Here is a 15,597-nt window from a genome sequence, read left to right as displayed (position 1 = left end):
GGCATGTTCATGTACCTGGCGCACTCTAATGGCACAGAATGATTATGCGTTCTCAAGTTGTACCACGCACGGGACCACGTGGAAGCAGAATGTTCGCTATAGCTAGTCTTGATATTGCTCAGGTCTACATCTCGTGTATATTTATCGCCACCAGCGACAATTTATACCGATACTGTACTTACGTTGACACTGTACATAATTATCTTTTCTGTCCCATTTCTTGACAAAACATCATGCGTCTCAGGTAATATCGACAATGTAAGAAAGTTTACCTATTCCAAACATTTTAAGTCTATAAGGTACCTCTGCCCAACAAATCTCTGCAAAGCAGTGACGAGTTCCGGCGGCTGTACGTGCCTTACGGTGATTGAGTCTCTCTTGGTCCCAGGTGTTGAAGGCATAATTATTAACCATTTATAATGCCTGGCGCACACAATCGTCATCAAAATATGATGTATTGGAAAATAATCATATCAATTAATCTCAAATCATTTAATTTTAATCCCCATAGATAGTTGGATCAATCATTTTAAGTATCTTTTTAAAGATTCTCGCTGAGAGAATTAATTTATCATAATAGTCAGCAATTCGTACCTGATGCTATCTTCTCCTTTTAACCTAAAGTTTTATTTTGCATTATTGCTGAAGATGCTATCTAGTTATTAATTTATTCATTATGTAGGCCTATTTATTTATTTATTTAATTATTTTTTGCCTATTTATTTTTTCATTAATTTATTATTTTAGTTACTATTTGCTTATTCGAAATCCCATTTAGTCGGTCGTTTCAGTTGTGTTCTAAATTTGATACACTTTAATTCTTTTACGAATGAAAACGTAACATCAACAAAGATCATATCTTACCTTACCTCGTACATCACTGTCTTTCCCAGAGTACTCGCGCGATGACAGAGCGTTTTTATGACTTTGTCTTTCCACTGAACTGATTGAAAGACAAACTTCAACATTCCATATACTCATCAAATTAAAGGTATGAAAATCATGCGCTGACAGTCCGAAGTGGAAATCTAGATCGAGAGAACAATCCAACCACCTAACTTCTTGTAGATTATGATTAATGTTGCTAAGCCTCTCTAATTTAGCTGCGAAGGAATTGAATTCTTATCCGATATTCTAACTTCTAAGAAAAAACTTAAAAATAATAATGTAATTATACCTCCAGTAATCTTGTATCCGCGTGTGTATACATACCTAGCTACCTACCTATACCATACATTACATACATACATACATACATACATACATACATACATACATACATACATACATACATACATACATACATACATACATACATACATACATACATACATACATACATACATACATACATATATATATATATATATATTATATATATATATATATATATATATATATATATATATATCGTTACTGATGATCTAAGGCCGGGAATGACGTCATCAATACCACCCTTAAAGCTCATAAGTTTAATATACACCGTTATATTTGTATATGAGTGTACTTATTTGGAGTTGGATAACAGATGAATGATGTAGACAAATAGTGAAACCGTAAAGTATTTAAACCGAGCATGAATGATTTTTTGTTTGTGTTTTGGTGGGGGTTGTTTATGTCTTGTAATCTTTATCTTCAAGTGGGGGTCACCTGATATTTCCTGAAAAAATTCACCGAGAAAACTCGCGGTTGGTACATAGATACGCTTGCAGGCTTCCAGTCGCTAAAAATATCCGCGACGGAAAATGGAATGAATATCTTTCCTCGAGGTTATTGAAGCTTTTGTTGAGAGAGCAGCGACTCCCTATCTTGTGATGAACCCTGGTTTAGCACAGTCAAATTGCGGTGTATCAATAAATAATAAAGGAAAATTTGCTGAAACAATTTGCAGTCGATTGCTCAAGATTTTCACCGTTCAAACAATACAGGCGACCAAATCTATGGTATACACGAAAAAAAATTACAGTGTTACTAGTAAAAGGTCTTTGAAAGTCGCTCTCTAGTAGGTTATTTATATTTAATTCGGTCGATCCTCCGATCGCACACTCTGTGCGCACAAATAGACAAGCTACTGGCCAAAGACAGTTGAAACTTTACCTATGGGAGGTATTCTGCAAGTGACGATATCGAGGCAGGAAAAACGACTTATGCAACAAGTAGTAACGGCATATGTAAAATCATTATTCAGAAAGAAGCTAATCAGTTCTGCACGCGTTTGTTATTCGACAGATCACAATGTCTTCAGACTTTCACTCAAAATATCGCTGCACAATCTACAGCTGGTGAAGTTACAAAATCATATGACCTTCAACTTGTACACACAGGAATATAAGATGTTTCATTCGTTCATTTTATCGCTGTATCCGCATTGATTTTCAACGTCATGAATAATGAAAATACATTCATCGGATCATGAATTCATAAACGCAGATCAAAAGCGTTTTTTTTAAATAGACTGATTCGTAAATAAACGTCTTGATATCCTAGCTGAAAAGGTGAAAGGTCAAATCAGCCATAACAATGAATCTGCAGACAGAGGAAATAATGTCATGATTCATGTCCTGTAATCTCCTTCAAAGTCTACCGAGGATGAGAGCCAGATATGGCGAGGGTAATGATTCAACGCTGATGATTTATAACCTATGAAAGAGACAATGCTGTCCACCGATGAGAACAGATGATACCCGAGGGTTCGCACTGTGCGCCATCGACAAGTCCTGCGAGGCGACTTACCATAGCAAAAGCTAAAAGAAAGGTTTTCTTCATGAATCAGGTTTTAAAGAAGAATGCTGTGCGACGACAATAACCCAGACATGTCCAGCTGCATTCAAAAACAAAAGCTCCAAACGTTATTCAGTGCACATTCTAGGATATTTGTCTGAGAATTCCTTGCTGGACTGTGTTTTAAAAGGGGTCATTTAATGCTTCATGACCTAATACTATTCTTGAGACTCCTATAAGCACTTGTTTTCTTCTTGTCCCCACGGGTGTCATCTCTGCATTCCTAGAAGCACTAGTCTCGCTAATTTTAATGTTTCAGGTTCGCTCTGTAGAATAGATACATCCACCTTGGATTACTTCGGGCCGTTCAGTCATGAAATAACAGAAATTATATGTGTCGTCTCTCACTGGTGCTTCCGTCTACTCCAGGCATTGAAATACGCATTTGACGGATGCTGCGTTTTAGAAGATTGTACCTCAATGAAACGACTAAGTCCAGTAAAATATTGCCAGTACTACAGAAGTTATCCTAGCTCGCCCTTCAAACTGGAACGTTTTAAAATTTACTTGAACTTGCTGAAAGTTTAATTGGAATTGCAAGAATTATCAGTGACTTCCAGCATGTCTGGGACCAGTAACCGTCATAAAAATATTCAAAGCAGGGCTAAATACATTGTATTGTACATCCATTCTACACACTAATACATATCAGAAAACTGTATTAAAAGTTATTGTTATTAAACCACTAAATGAGCCCTGCTTTGAAGGGTGTTTTTCATTTCGACTGCCAGCGAGCTCAGTCGAGCTTAAGTCACCGACTTTGAAATTTCAAGTAAATTTTAAACGTGCCAGCCGTCTAAACGATAAGCCGCGATAATTTCTGCAGTGAGCAAGGATGTTCCGTCAAAAACTCCCGATAATCAATGTTTAGCGTTCCTTCAGTATCATCGCGGTCGTCTCGAATATACTCAGCCTTGGAGTGTTACCACAATGATGATCATCGATGAATCGTAAATTTGACACGATAATGACTTAATTTTTCACGTATTTGGGCAACTTCCTCCGAAAAAAACTACCGGTACAAACAATTCAAAATATAAATGATGATAAGTATCCGGTTTGCATAAATCCCAATATGTGGTTAGATGCCATGCCTTTGTTAAATGAGTGCTCACACCTTGCTTCAAGTCTTCCCACTTTGATTAACACCCTAGACGATGGAAAAACGATGAGGAAGATTTTCGGGCGTTTATCATTTTAAACTACAATATTTAGGAGCTGCCGTTCCAAAAAGAAAATATCATTTAAAGTTTATATGAAAATTGTATCGAATCTGTCAGATTCAAACCATCCCTGGATGCAAAATTTGTTGGCGATCGATTTCACGCGATGGCCGAGACTTTTCAAAGACTGATATTACACGAGAATTGCGTGGTGCATGTGGTATTCTTTGAGGAAAGAAATGTTTTGACTAAATTTTGCGTGAAAATGATATCAGGTCGGAAATGATCATTTGGCGTGGCATTGAACGAGCACTTCAGAAGGCTTTGAATGGTTTATACAGAGTAGTCGGTATCCATCAGCCATCCACCAACATCGGCAGAGATTTCTGGAGCACATTTACATCGTACACGCGCACCTGGCAGACGACATAAACAGAAAAGAACTATTTCGATTCCAGACATTGCGGAAAGTAGATAAAAAACTGATAAGTCTCCTAAGTACAAAGAAAATGAAAATTTGCATATTTAGCAACGTTTTAGAATATTCTTTTAAAACCTATTACAACGACACAGGGTACATAAACTGATGGGCTGGTGCAGACAGGATTTAATAGATCGAGAGTTTCCGCAGAGGTACAGAGTAACGAGAGTCGCACGGATAAAGAATAATCTATCTGGATCCTGGGTTCGGAAAACACAGACATATTATCTGAGGTCAATCCGACGCTACAGGCGATGAGTTGTGTAATGATCCTGTTTTTTTCCTCGGCTGTAATGTTTTCCGCATCCGTTACCCAGCAACCATATCTCCAGCACTGTTTGTGGCTTAGCAACCGATCGCACTGATAAGGGCGTAATCGCATCCGTGGTCGCGCGGGATTAAGACCGTCGACGGCGAGGGTTTGTTTGGTGCATTATGGGATCGGTGAGACCGTGTAGTTCATGATTTCATGGACTTTGCAGTGAACGTAGAATGTCTCGCGGGAAGCCTTAAATAATCTAGGCACAGCGCTGCGCAAAAGAGCCCGCAACGTCCACACCTGAACGCTTGGCGCAACGCGCAAGGTCGACGTCACGTTAAGGATGGCCTACAACTTGACAGCGGGAAAATCGACCATTGGTTTTGCATGTAAAGGTACGTAGTAAATTGATTTATGCTTTAGCGTCGGCAAATTCAGCCTTCTTTACGGATACCACTTCAAATTGCTCGCATATCTCGGTTCCTAATATACTCTCATCCATTCCTCATATTTCTAACAGCTTTTAGAGCAGTGTGTTTATTTGTAGACTAGTACCATCCCTAACACAAAAACCACACCCATGTCGTCCCTACGAGAAATCATAGTTAAAACAACACGCTATCTATGCCCAAAATTTGCGAATAACAGCGAGCGGGAGCGATCATACTGCGTATTTTGTGTGCATAAAATAAAAACCTCGACGTTTCAGGGAACACATACGGATGCATATGAGTGGATGCAAATCAATTCTTAATGAAACCGTCATTGCAGTCATATCGAAACGACGAATATAGAGATAATTAATTGGCGAATATTAATCAACAAAGTGGTCATTAATCCCCGTCCATACAATAAGATTAGTTTTCTTTCAACAATTCATAGGAACGTTCCCGGTTCACAGAAAATTAATGAGTTGGTGTTATGGTATTTTTCGCTGTTGATTGGCGAAAAAAAATAACCAAAAGCATGGAGAGCGGAATAAGGACGACTGTAGCCAATGGCTTGAGCAAATCTTGTAGTGGATTGCAGGAAAACAAAACCTGTTGATACATTATTTAGAATGAGATGGATAAATCTGGTTGGAAAGACCAACATTATGGAAGTAGCATGGAAAGTTGCACAACTGTTCAATTCAGTGCCACACTATGGTTGAAGAATCAGTTACCCAGCCGGTCCATTAACCCATGAAATGTCTAGAGGAATTTAGTCGAAGTCTCGAAGTCGCAACCGCACAGCTTGTGAGAAAAGTCATCATCAACACATTCGTAAATGATGAGTCTATCCCTGTGTAGGACAGCCATCCAAAATTGTTTTGTGTTGTCACCGATCGCAAAACTATCAAGAGTGAGCTCCCTTTTATCACTAAATATAAATTATATCGGGAACAGCTTAGTGATTTTTACATTTCATGTTTATCTTTACATTATATCGTGTCGCAGAATCTTCGTTCCTCTTTCAACAATGTTGAAATTTGTTATCTTTCAAAGGATCATCGATCGTTTTTTTACTAATATCACGCGTCTTCATGTTTTCTTCACGTCCACGTCATATTCGTGCATGTATACAAGCTCTCTCTCTCTCTCTCTCTCTCTCTCTCTCTCTCTCTCTCTCTCTCAATTCTCTGATAACAATTTACTGTTGCTTCAACATTCATATTGCGAGAAGAATACTGCTAAAATAATGTGCTGCTGCACATATAACACTTCATGTCAGAAAATCATTGATGATCTATCGTACGTGGCAAGGCCGCCCACGGTATGTTATCTCCGTTCGAGTACCTTTTCGCTATGGTAAATTGGATTATCGTTCGTACGAGAGGAACGGACAAATAGAATGGAAATCCTTCAGAATCCATTTATGCAATGACAGTGGCAAATTGATTCCAGGCAAGCGATCCCAAGTCGGATGAAGCGATCAATCGCTCGCAAAGTTATGAGAGTTGACATTTGGCGCCAACTCCATGGGCGCGCCTAATGACAAATGAAAGGGTTGCCGATAGCCGTGTGAGATGTTCCTGTCTGCCGGCATGGTATTTTGCAGAAGTGTTGATTGCACATTACGGGCCGGCAAATGGTCGCAATTAACTACTTAGTTCATTACAGTGTGTTGAGATGGTCTTTTTTTGTTTTGGGCCTTTTAAATAATAATCAGGCAGATGCCTCCTGGGCTTGCCTCCATGACGCATCAAAAGTGAAGGTTTTAATTGCAAGACAGAAAGGGTCTCGAGGCAAAACCAGAGTGTTCGATATTATTTCATGTCTCAAAAACTCTAAGCTATAATTGAGAATCGATTCGTGATACTGGCAGCCTGTGTGTTACGGTTTTAGTCCATATCATTCCTGCGCTCAAGATACCATATCTACATAGAAATCTCCCAGCCTTTGAAATCTGGATTTGAACGCGCACGCAAGACGAAGGTAGGTTTCAACAAAACATATGGAGGTATAGCTCACGGTGTGTTACCACCATTAATTGAGCAATATAATATGGCTGTGTTCATGGAAATATTTCCGAGAATGACTCTGCTTGTCATATTACAGATATAAATTCAAGACCATTCATTTTGGAACAAGAATATCGTCCGCATATTAATACAAAGCAACCGAAGAGCCAGTAGAACACTGAGCTTGTGTAAAATGCCCATCATATCATTGCATGTTAAACCTGGAATGATTAAAACCCTCCCGTGAAAATATAATTTTTACCCTCGAAATAAATTGCGTCTTTTGTTGGATTGATTTTCCAAGGAAAATACACACGTTTGTTTACAATCTTTGTTGCTAAAGAAGGATGGGAATGACATAAAATTGCTTAAAATTGTACATGCCGAAGAGAATGGAGTTTCTTCTCTTCCAGTGATTATTGATTTAAACGATTTGATGTGCTACTTAGTAAATGCTGTCGGCATTGGAACGAGAGAGAGAGTGAAAGAGAGAGAGAGAGAGAGAGAGAGAGAGAGAGAGAGAGGAGAGAGAGAGAGAGAGAGAGAGAGAGAGAAGAGAGAGAGAGAGAGAGAGAGAGAGAGAGAGAGAGAGACGGACAGACAGACAGACAGACAGACAGACAGACAGACAGACAGACAGACAGACAGACAGACAGACAGACAGGCAGACAGACAGGCAGACAGACAGTACAGATAGAGACATACAGAGAGACAGAGAGAGGCAGGCAGGCAGATGGACAGTACAGATAGAGACAGACAGAGAGACAGAAACAGACGAACGAAAGGCAGGCAGATAGACAGTACAGACAGAGAAAGAGAGACAGAGACAGAGAGAAATAGGTCTGAAGTATGCATACGCTTCAGTTGGTTGTTTGAGTGCCTGAGACAATACTTATGTGGGAAGATTTATAGGAGGTTATATTAGTCCGTGGGCTAGAGGGGGTCTACGTGCACCCCCCACAGGATAACAAACCTGTATTTTTCAGAACCCTTGGGATCCCTAGAATACGAAATGGAATTTTAACAGAAAAAATATAGGGACGCAATAGCTGTTATGGTCATGTTTTGAAGGGTACCGCAAAATCACGATTTTCCAAGCCAAATGCATTTTCGTCAAATCTGTCTTCTTGTAAGTCATGTGCTGAGCTCATTTTTTAACATAACCTCACTTGTTTGGTATCATTAGAAAGGGAATTTATTTCTCTTTAAGATGACATATTGCATTATGCAATATCTTCTACAGTTTTGTCAAATATAACCAAAACTTACCCCTTACCCAAAATTTAACATTACAAATTACAGAAAATCTCAAATTCTACCAATTTTTTAGCTAGGCATGATTAAAAATGCAATGCTTTGTCTGAAATCTGTTTTATTTGATACAGGGACATGTCAGAATTATGAAATAGACTTTTAACAGAAAAAATATTGGGAATCTACAGCTGTAACAGTCATATTTTGAAGGGTACCGCAAAATCATAGTGTTGCAGATTTGCATGCATTTTTGTTAAAACTGTCTTCCTATAAGTTATCTGCTGAGCTTGTTTTTGAATATAACCTGGCTTGTTAGGTATCATTAGAAAGATAATTTACTAATCTTTAATATGGCATATTGTAACATGCAATATCTTCTATAGTTTTCATGATATATAACCAAAACTTACCCCATACCCCAAAGTTTACATTGAAAATTTCAGTCATAGCTAAAACCAAATTATACCATTTTTTTAGCTTGACACACAAAATCTGGCCGTTTTTGCTATTAAATCTATTTTATTTGTTACAGGGACATGTCAGAATTATGAAATAGACTTTTAACAGAAAAAATATGGGAATCTACATCTATAACAGTCATATTTTGAAGGGTACCGCAAAATCATAGTGTAGCAGATTTGCATGCATTTTTGTTAAACTTGTCTTCTTATAAGTTATCTGCTGAGCTTGTTTTTGAATATAACCTGGCTTGTTAGGTATCATTAGAAAGATAATTTACTAATCTTTAGAATGACATATTGTAACATGCAATATCTTCTATAGTTTTCATGATATATAACCAAAACTTACCCCATACCCCAAAGTTTACATTGAAAATTTCAGTCATAGCTAAAACCAAATTATACCATTTTTTTAGCTTGACACAAAAAATCTGGCCGTTTTTGCTATTAAATCTATTTTATTTGTTACAGGGACATGTCAGAATTATGAAATAGACTTTTAACAGAAAAAATATTGAGAATCTACATCTGTAACAGTCATATTTTGAAGGGTAACGCAAAATCATAGTGTAGCAGATTTGCATGCATTTTTGTTAAACTTGTCTTCTTATAAGTTATCTGCTGAGCTTGTTTTTGAATATAACCTGGCTTGTTAGGTATCATTAGAAAGATAATTTACTAATCTTTAGAATGACATATTGTAACATGCAATATCTTCTATAGTTTTCATGATATATAACCAAAACTTACCCCATACCCCAAAGTTTACATTGAAAATTTCAGTCATAGCTAAAACCAAATTATACCATTTTTTTAGCTTGACACAAAAATCTGGCCGTTTTGCTATTAAATCTATTTTATTTGTTACAGGGACATGTCAGAATTATGAAATAGACTTTTAACAGAAAAAATATTGGGAATCTACAGCTGTAACAGTCATATTTTGAAGGGTACCGCAAAATCATAGTGTAGCAGATTTGCATGCATTTTTGTTAAACTTGTCTTCTTATAAGTTATCTGCTGAGCTTGTTTTTGAATATAACCTGGCTTGTTAGGTATCATTAGAAAGATAATTTACTAATCTTTAGAATGACATATTGTAACATGCAATATCTTCTATAGTTTTCATGATATATAACCAAAACTTACCCCATACCCCAAAGTTTACATTGAAAATTTCAGTCATAGCTAAAACCAAATTCTACCATTTTTTTACCTAGACATATAAAATCTGGCCGATTTTGCTATTAAATCTATTTTATTTCTTACAGGGACATGTCAGAAATATGAAACAGACTTTTAACAGAAAATATATTGGGACTCTACAGCTGTAACAGTCATATTTTGAAGGGTCTCGCAAAATCACAGTATTGCCAACTCGCTTGCTTTTTTGTTAAACTTGTCTTCTTAAAAGTCATCTGCTGAGCTTGATTTTAGACATAACTTGGCTTGTTAGGTATCAATAGAAAGTTAATTTACTAGTCTTTAAAATGACATATTGTAATATGCAATGTCTTGTTTAGGTTTCATGAAATAGGACCAAAGCTTACCCCATACCCCAAGGTTTACACAGCAAATTACTGCAAATCTGAAACTCTACCATTTTTTACAATTAACTTTAAATACCAAAGGCAATGCTTGTATGCAATCTATGAAATATGTGTTTTTGTTAAAAAAGTATGTTAAAAATATGACATTAACTTTTAACAGGAACATAATATTGTTTTGTAGCCTTTTGGATCATATTTGGAAGGGTACCCAGGTATCAGGGCAAATTTGCCGAAACACATACATTTGCAATATATGGGTTCCCCCTCCAAAAATGATCCAAATGGCTACTAAATTGTATCATCTTCCCGTTAAAAGTTAATTTATACTTGTGACATACTTTTGTAACAAATAAATCAGATTTTAAACAAGAATTGCCTTTTGTATTATGTGCAGCAAAAATGGTAGAATTTAAGATAAGCTGTAATTTGCGATTTGAACTTTTTGGGTATGGGGTAAAGTTTGACCATATTCCTGTAAAACTATGAATGACATTGTATATTACAATATGTCATCTTAAAGAAGAATAAATTTCCCTACTAATGATACCTCACAAGCCAGGTTGTGTCAAAAAATAAGTTAAGCAGATGACTTACAAGAAGAAGAATTTAACAAAAAAGGTGCCAGTTTGCGGTACTGCGATTTTGCATTCCCCTTCAAAATATGGCTGTTACAACTATACAGTCCAAATATTTTTACTGTTAAAAGTCTATTTCACATTTCTGACATGACCCAGTACCATATACTACAGATTTAATACCGAAACAGAGCTATTTTATCATGTCTAGCTAAAAATTCACGGAATTTGATCACGTTATCTATGACAGTACTTTCAATATAAACCTTGGGTATGGGGTACGTTTTGTCATATTCCATGAAAACTATACAAGATATTGCCTGTTACAATATGTCATTGTAAAGACTATTCAATTACCTTTTCAATGATACTAACAAACCCGGTTATAATCAATAACAAGCTCATTAGACGACTTATAAGATGACAATTATAAGATGACAGATTTAACAAAAACGCATGCGAATCAGGAATACTGAGATTTTGCTGTACCCTTAAAAATACAGCTGTTACAGCTATAGAATCCCAATATTTTTTCTGTTTTTCATATTTCTGATATGGCCAAGTACAAAATAAAACAGATTTCATACAAAAAATTGCCTAATTTTTTATGTCTGCGTAAAAAAATTGCTTGAATGTGACATTAGGTATGACAGTAGTTTTCGATGTAAAATTTTGGGGTATGGGGTAAGTTTTGGTCATATTTCATAAAAATCTGCACAAGATATTGCATGTTACAATATGCCCTTTTAAAGACTAGTTAATAATCTTACTAATAATACCTAACAAGCCAGGTTATATTCAAAAACAAGCTCAGCAGATGACTTAAAAGACGATAGATTCAACAAAAATGCACGCAAGTCAGGAATACTGAGATTTTGCTGTACCCTTCAAAATCTGACTGTTACAACTACAAAATTCCAATCTTTTTTCTGTTAAAAGTCTATTTAATATTTTTGACATGACCCATTACCGAATGAAATAAATTTCATACAAATAAATGCCGGAATTTATATGTCTAGGTACCGAAAATGGTAGAATTTAATTTTAGCTATGACTGAAATTTTCAATGTAAACTTTGAGGTATGGGGTAAGTTTTGGTTATATATCATGAAAACTATAGAAGATATTGCATGTTACAATATGTCATTCTAAAGATTAGTAAATTATCTTTCTAATGATACCTAACAAGCCAGGTTATATTCAAAAACAAGCTCAGCAGATAACTTATAAGAAGACAAATTTAACAAAAATGCATGCAAATCTGCTACACTATGATTTTGCGGTACCCTTCAAAATATGACTGTTACAGATGTAGATTCCCAATATTTTTTCTGTTAAAAGTCTATTTCATAATTCTGACATGTCCCTGTAACAAATAAAATAGATTTAATAGCAAAAACGGCCAGATTTTTGTGTCAAGCTAAAAAAATGGTATAATTTGGTTTTTGCTATGACTGAAATTTTCAATGTAAACTTTGGGGTATGGGGTAAGTTTTGGTTATATATCATGAAAACTATAGAAGATATTGCATGTTACAATATGTCATTCTAAAGATTAGTAAATTATCTTTCTAATGATACCTAACAAGCCAGGTTATATTCAAAAACAAGCTCAGCAGATAACTTATAAGAAGACAAATTTAACAAAAATGCATGCAAATCTGCTACACTATGATTTTGCGGTACCCTTCAAAATATGACTGTTACAGATGTAGATTCCCAATATTTTTTCTGTTAAAAGTCTATTTCATATTTCTGACATGTCCCTGTATCAAATAAAACAGATTTCAGACAAAGCATTGCATTTTTAATCATGCCTAGCTAAAAAATTGGTAGAATTTGAGATTTTCTGTAATTTGTAATGTTAAATTTTGGGGTAAGGGGTAAGTTTTGGTTATATTTGACAAAAACTGTAGAAGATATTGCATAATGCAATATGTCATCTTAAAGAGGAATAAATTCCCTTTCTAATGATACCAAACAAGTGAGGTTATGTTAAAAAATGAGCTCAGTACATGACTTACAAGAAGACAGATTTGACGAAAATGCATTTGGCTTGGAAAATCGTGATTTTGCGGTACCCTTCAAAACATGACCATAACAGCTATTGCGTCCCTATATTTTTTCTGTTAAAATTCCATTTCGTATTCTAGGGATCCCAAGGGTTCTGAAAAATACAGGTTTGTTATCCTGTGGGGGGGGGGGTGCACGTAGACCCCCTCTAGCCCACGGACTATATACATTGATGATAGGACCTCGAGTCTGGCAATACTTTATGCTTTCCATATCCTTCTGTGATTTGTGTCAACCGTTTGTGTGAAGAATGATAACGGAAAACAAATTGTATGTTTCTGGCTTGGCATGTATTTATTTATTCATTTGCTTACACTTTAAACGAGCAACCGATAAACTGAAATGAGTAATACTAGTATTCCTTGGGGTTCAAATAACACGAGGGCACTGTAATTTCCCACGAGGACATCTATGTGCCTGTACACTTTGGCATTATATATGTATGTATATATATATATATATATATATATATATATATATATATATATATATATATATATATATATATATATATATTACAGCATACCACAGTGTGACAGTGTCAAATGTTTCTCACCAAAACTGTAAATATAGGACGTGTAATAAAGCTATTGACCTACTTCTGGTTTCGCGCTTCAGCGAATGAAACAAAGGGGCTGCATGCGTAGTTTTGTCTAGCAGGCATGATTTTTTGCAAAGGTTTCTTCATGCATCATGGACCAGCTACTCTACCGAGGCAAGTGCTATATACCTCTGTTTCTATCGTATAGACATGTTTGTTTGTGATATACAAGCCTCTGAGAGATTTGATGACAGGCCCTGTACATGCTAGCTAATGTATGAACATTCAACCCGGACACTACGGCCCAGGAATAGTTTTTTTTTCTCATCATTATGTATCCTCGTAAAAAATGTAGGACATTTCAGCAGCGGAAGATGAGATACAGTTTGGCCACGTAATGCCGACCTCAAATCCCGGAGAAAATTAATGCCAGGCAAATATACCATTACAATGTCGTAAAAAATGGACATTATCAATTTACAAATATCTATAATGGCCCACTTTGAGTGACGTGTTTCCTCCGATTGATCTCCCTGAAATGTCTAATGATGGACGCGAAGATCATTAACTTCGCAGCAGCCACGGTTATTTGATCTCTTCTCTGCGAGATAACAACCCAAGGGAACGGCATCAGGATTTGTCCTTCTTGTTTCTTGGAAAGGAAACCGGGACGAAATTTCTGTTAAATGTTTTGTTTGTTTTTGGCGGTTTTCTAGGTTCTGCAAAATTGTGATGTGTTATTTGTGTGACTTGTAGGCATAAATAATTTACGTAGAATTCTCAGTTGACTTCCGTGTGCCAAGTGAGAGGGAATGCTCTGATATAAAGACGTGCGTACCGGTGTTTGAAGGTATACTGTCACCTGTAATCTAAATATGCCCATATATGGTCAAAGGGGCGTTCCATGGTATTCAAAGTACCCATGTGAGGACGCTGTTTTTAAAAAGCGGCCACCCGCTTAAAATCTGTGATGGGTTAGATTTTCTCTTTCCATGGTAACTGTGGCAAAATTGGAACAGGTGACAGTAGCCTACACCTTTAATAATCACACAGCAATGCATTATTTGCAGGCGGAAGGAAGAAGGAGTATTGGTACAGGCGTTCAATAATCATATAATAGAGTAATTTATTATTTGCGGAAGGAGAGAACAAGATGTATTTCAACTTGCACTTTCTCTGAAACATCATGAGAGTTTGTTGACCTGCTTTTTGATGATATCAACCAATAGGCTTGCTTTATGATGGATGTAAATAACAAGAAATTATGAGCACGCAATGTAGACTTTACGATCGTCGGAAATCCCCTGAATTTACAAAATTGATATACACTGTAACCGCAAGTGATGATTGTAATGTCTGTAACTTCAAACAGGATGGTGCCTCATTAAAGGCAGTGTCGGTAAAAATTTGCGAGCATTTGATCGGGATATTGTTAGCGTCACCACACCATTCATTAATTGAAATGGACAAATAAAATTAGAGGTAGGTAAATGAAGAGGTCAAAAATTGAGCTTAATTACATACATTAATTTCAAATCACAGCTTACTGTACATGTTAATATTATCATATGCAGTGAATTTCAATTCAATGAGAATGCAATTTAAGATATTGTACATATTTCTGCTCTGTGGCTTATCTTCGTGTCACTTTGTGTTTAGAATCTGCCAAACGAGCGAGCGTCAAGTATGTCTCTAATGAGGTGTAACGGCGTGTTTACAATTATATGTAAGTTCCTTGGTTTTCGTACAAAGTATTTACTGTGAAACTAAAGCTCCGGATAAGTCAGCAATCTTACCTCTCCATGAGACAAACATTTAGTACACCGTACTAGGCATGAAAGCAGACATAATTTCTTCGCAGCGACCTCTAAGACCGTACATTACTTGCCATGGCCAGTAGGTGACTTCCAAGTATAAAAGTCCCTGTCCCATTGGACTGAAGAAAACCTTCCACGGTCAGTTTTTCTCTTTTTTCTTTCTTTCAGCGACTGAACCTCTTTCTGGCTGACGATCTGT

The 15,597-nt window shown here is 36.3% G+C and overlaps 1 protein-coding gene across 1 annotated transcript in view; it reads left to right on the top strand.

The window, feature by feature from the left end:
* The first annotated feature begins 4,881 nt into the window (after positions 1-4,881).
* LOC139138785 (prostaglandin F2-alpha receptor-like) overlaps positions 4,882-15,597 on the top strand; it is a 53,042-nt gene continuing 42,326 nt past the window's right edge. Inside the window, exon 1 of the mRNA XM_070707313.1 lies at positions 4,882-5,079. The gene's annotated coding sequence lies outside the window, so the exon portion shown is untranslated. The remainder of the gene's footprint in view (positions 5,080-15,597) is intronic.

The sequence above is a fragment of the Ptychodera flava genome, chromosome 8 (assembly GCF_041260155.1).
Source record: "Ptychodera flava strain L36383 chromosome 8, AS_Pfla_20210202, whole genome shotgun sequence".
In the NCBI taxonomy this organism is placed as follows: Eukaryota; Metazoa; Hemichordata; class Enteropneusta; family Ptychoderidae; genus Ptychodera; species Ptychodera flava.
This window is presented reverse-complemented; position numbering and strand designations above follow the sequence as displayed.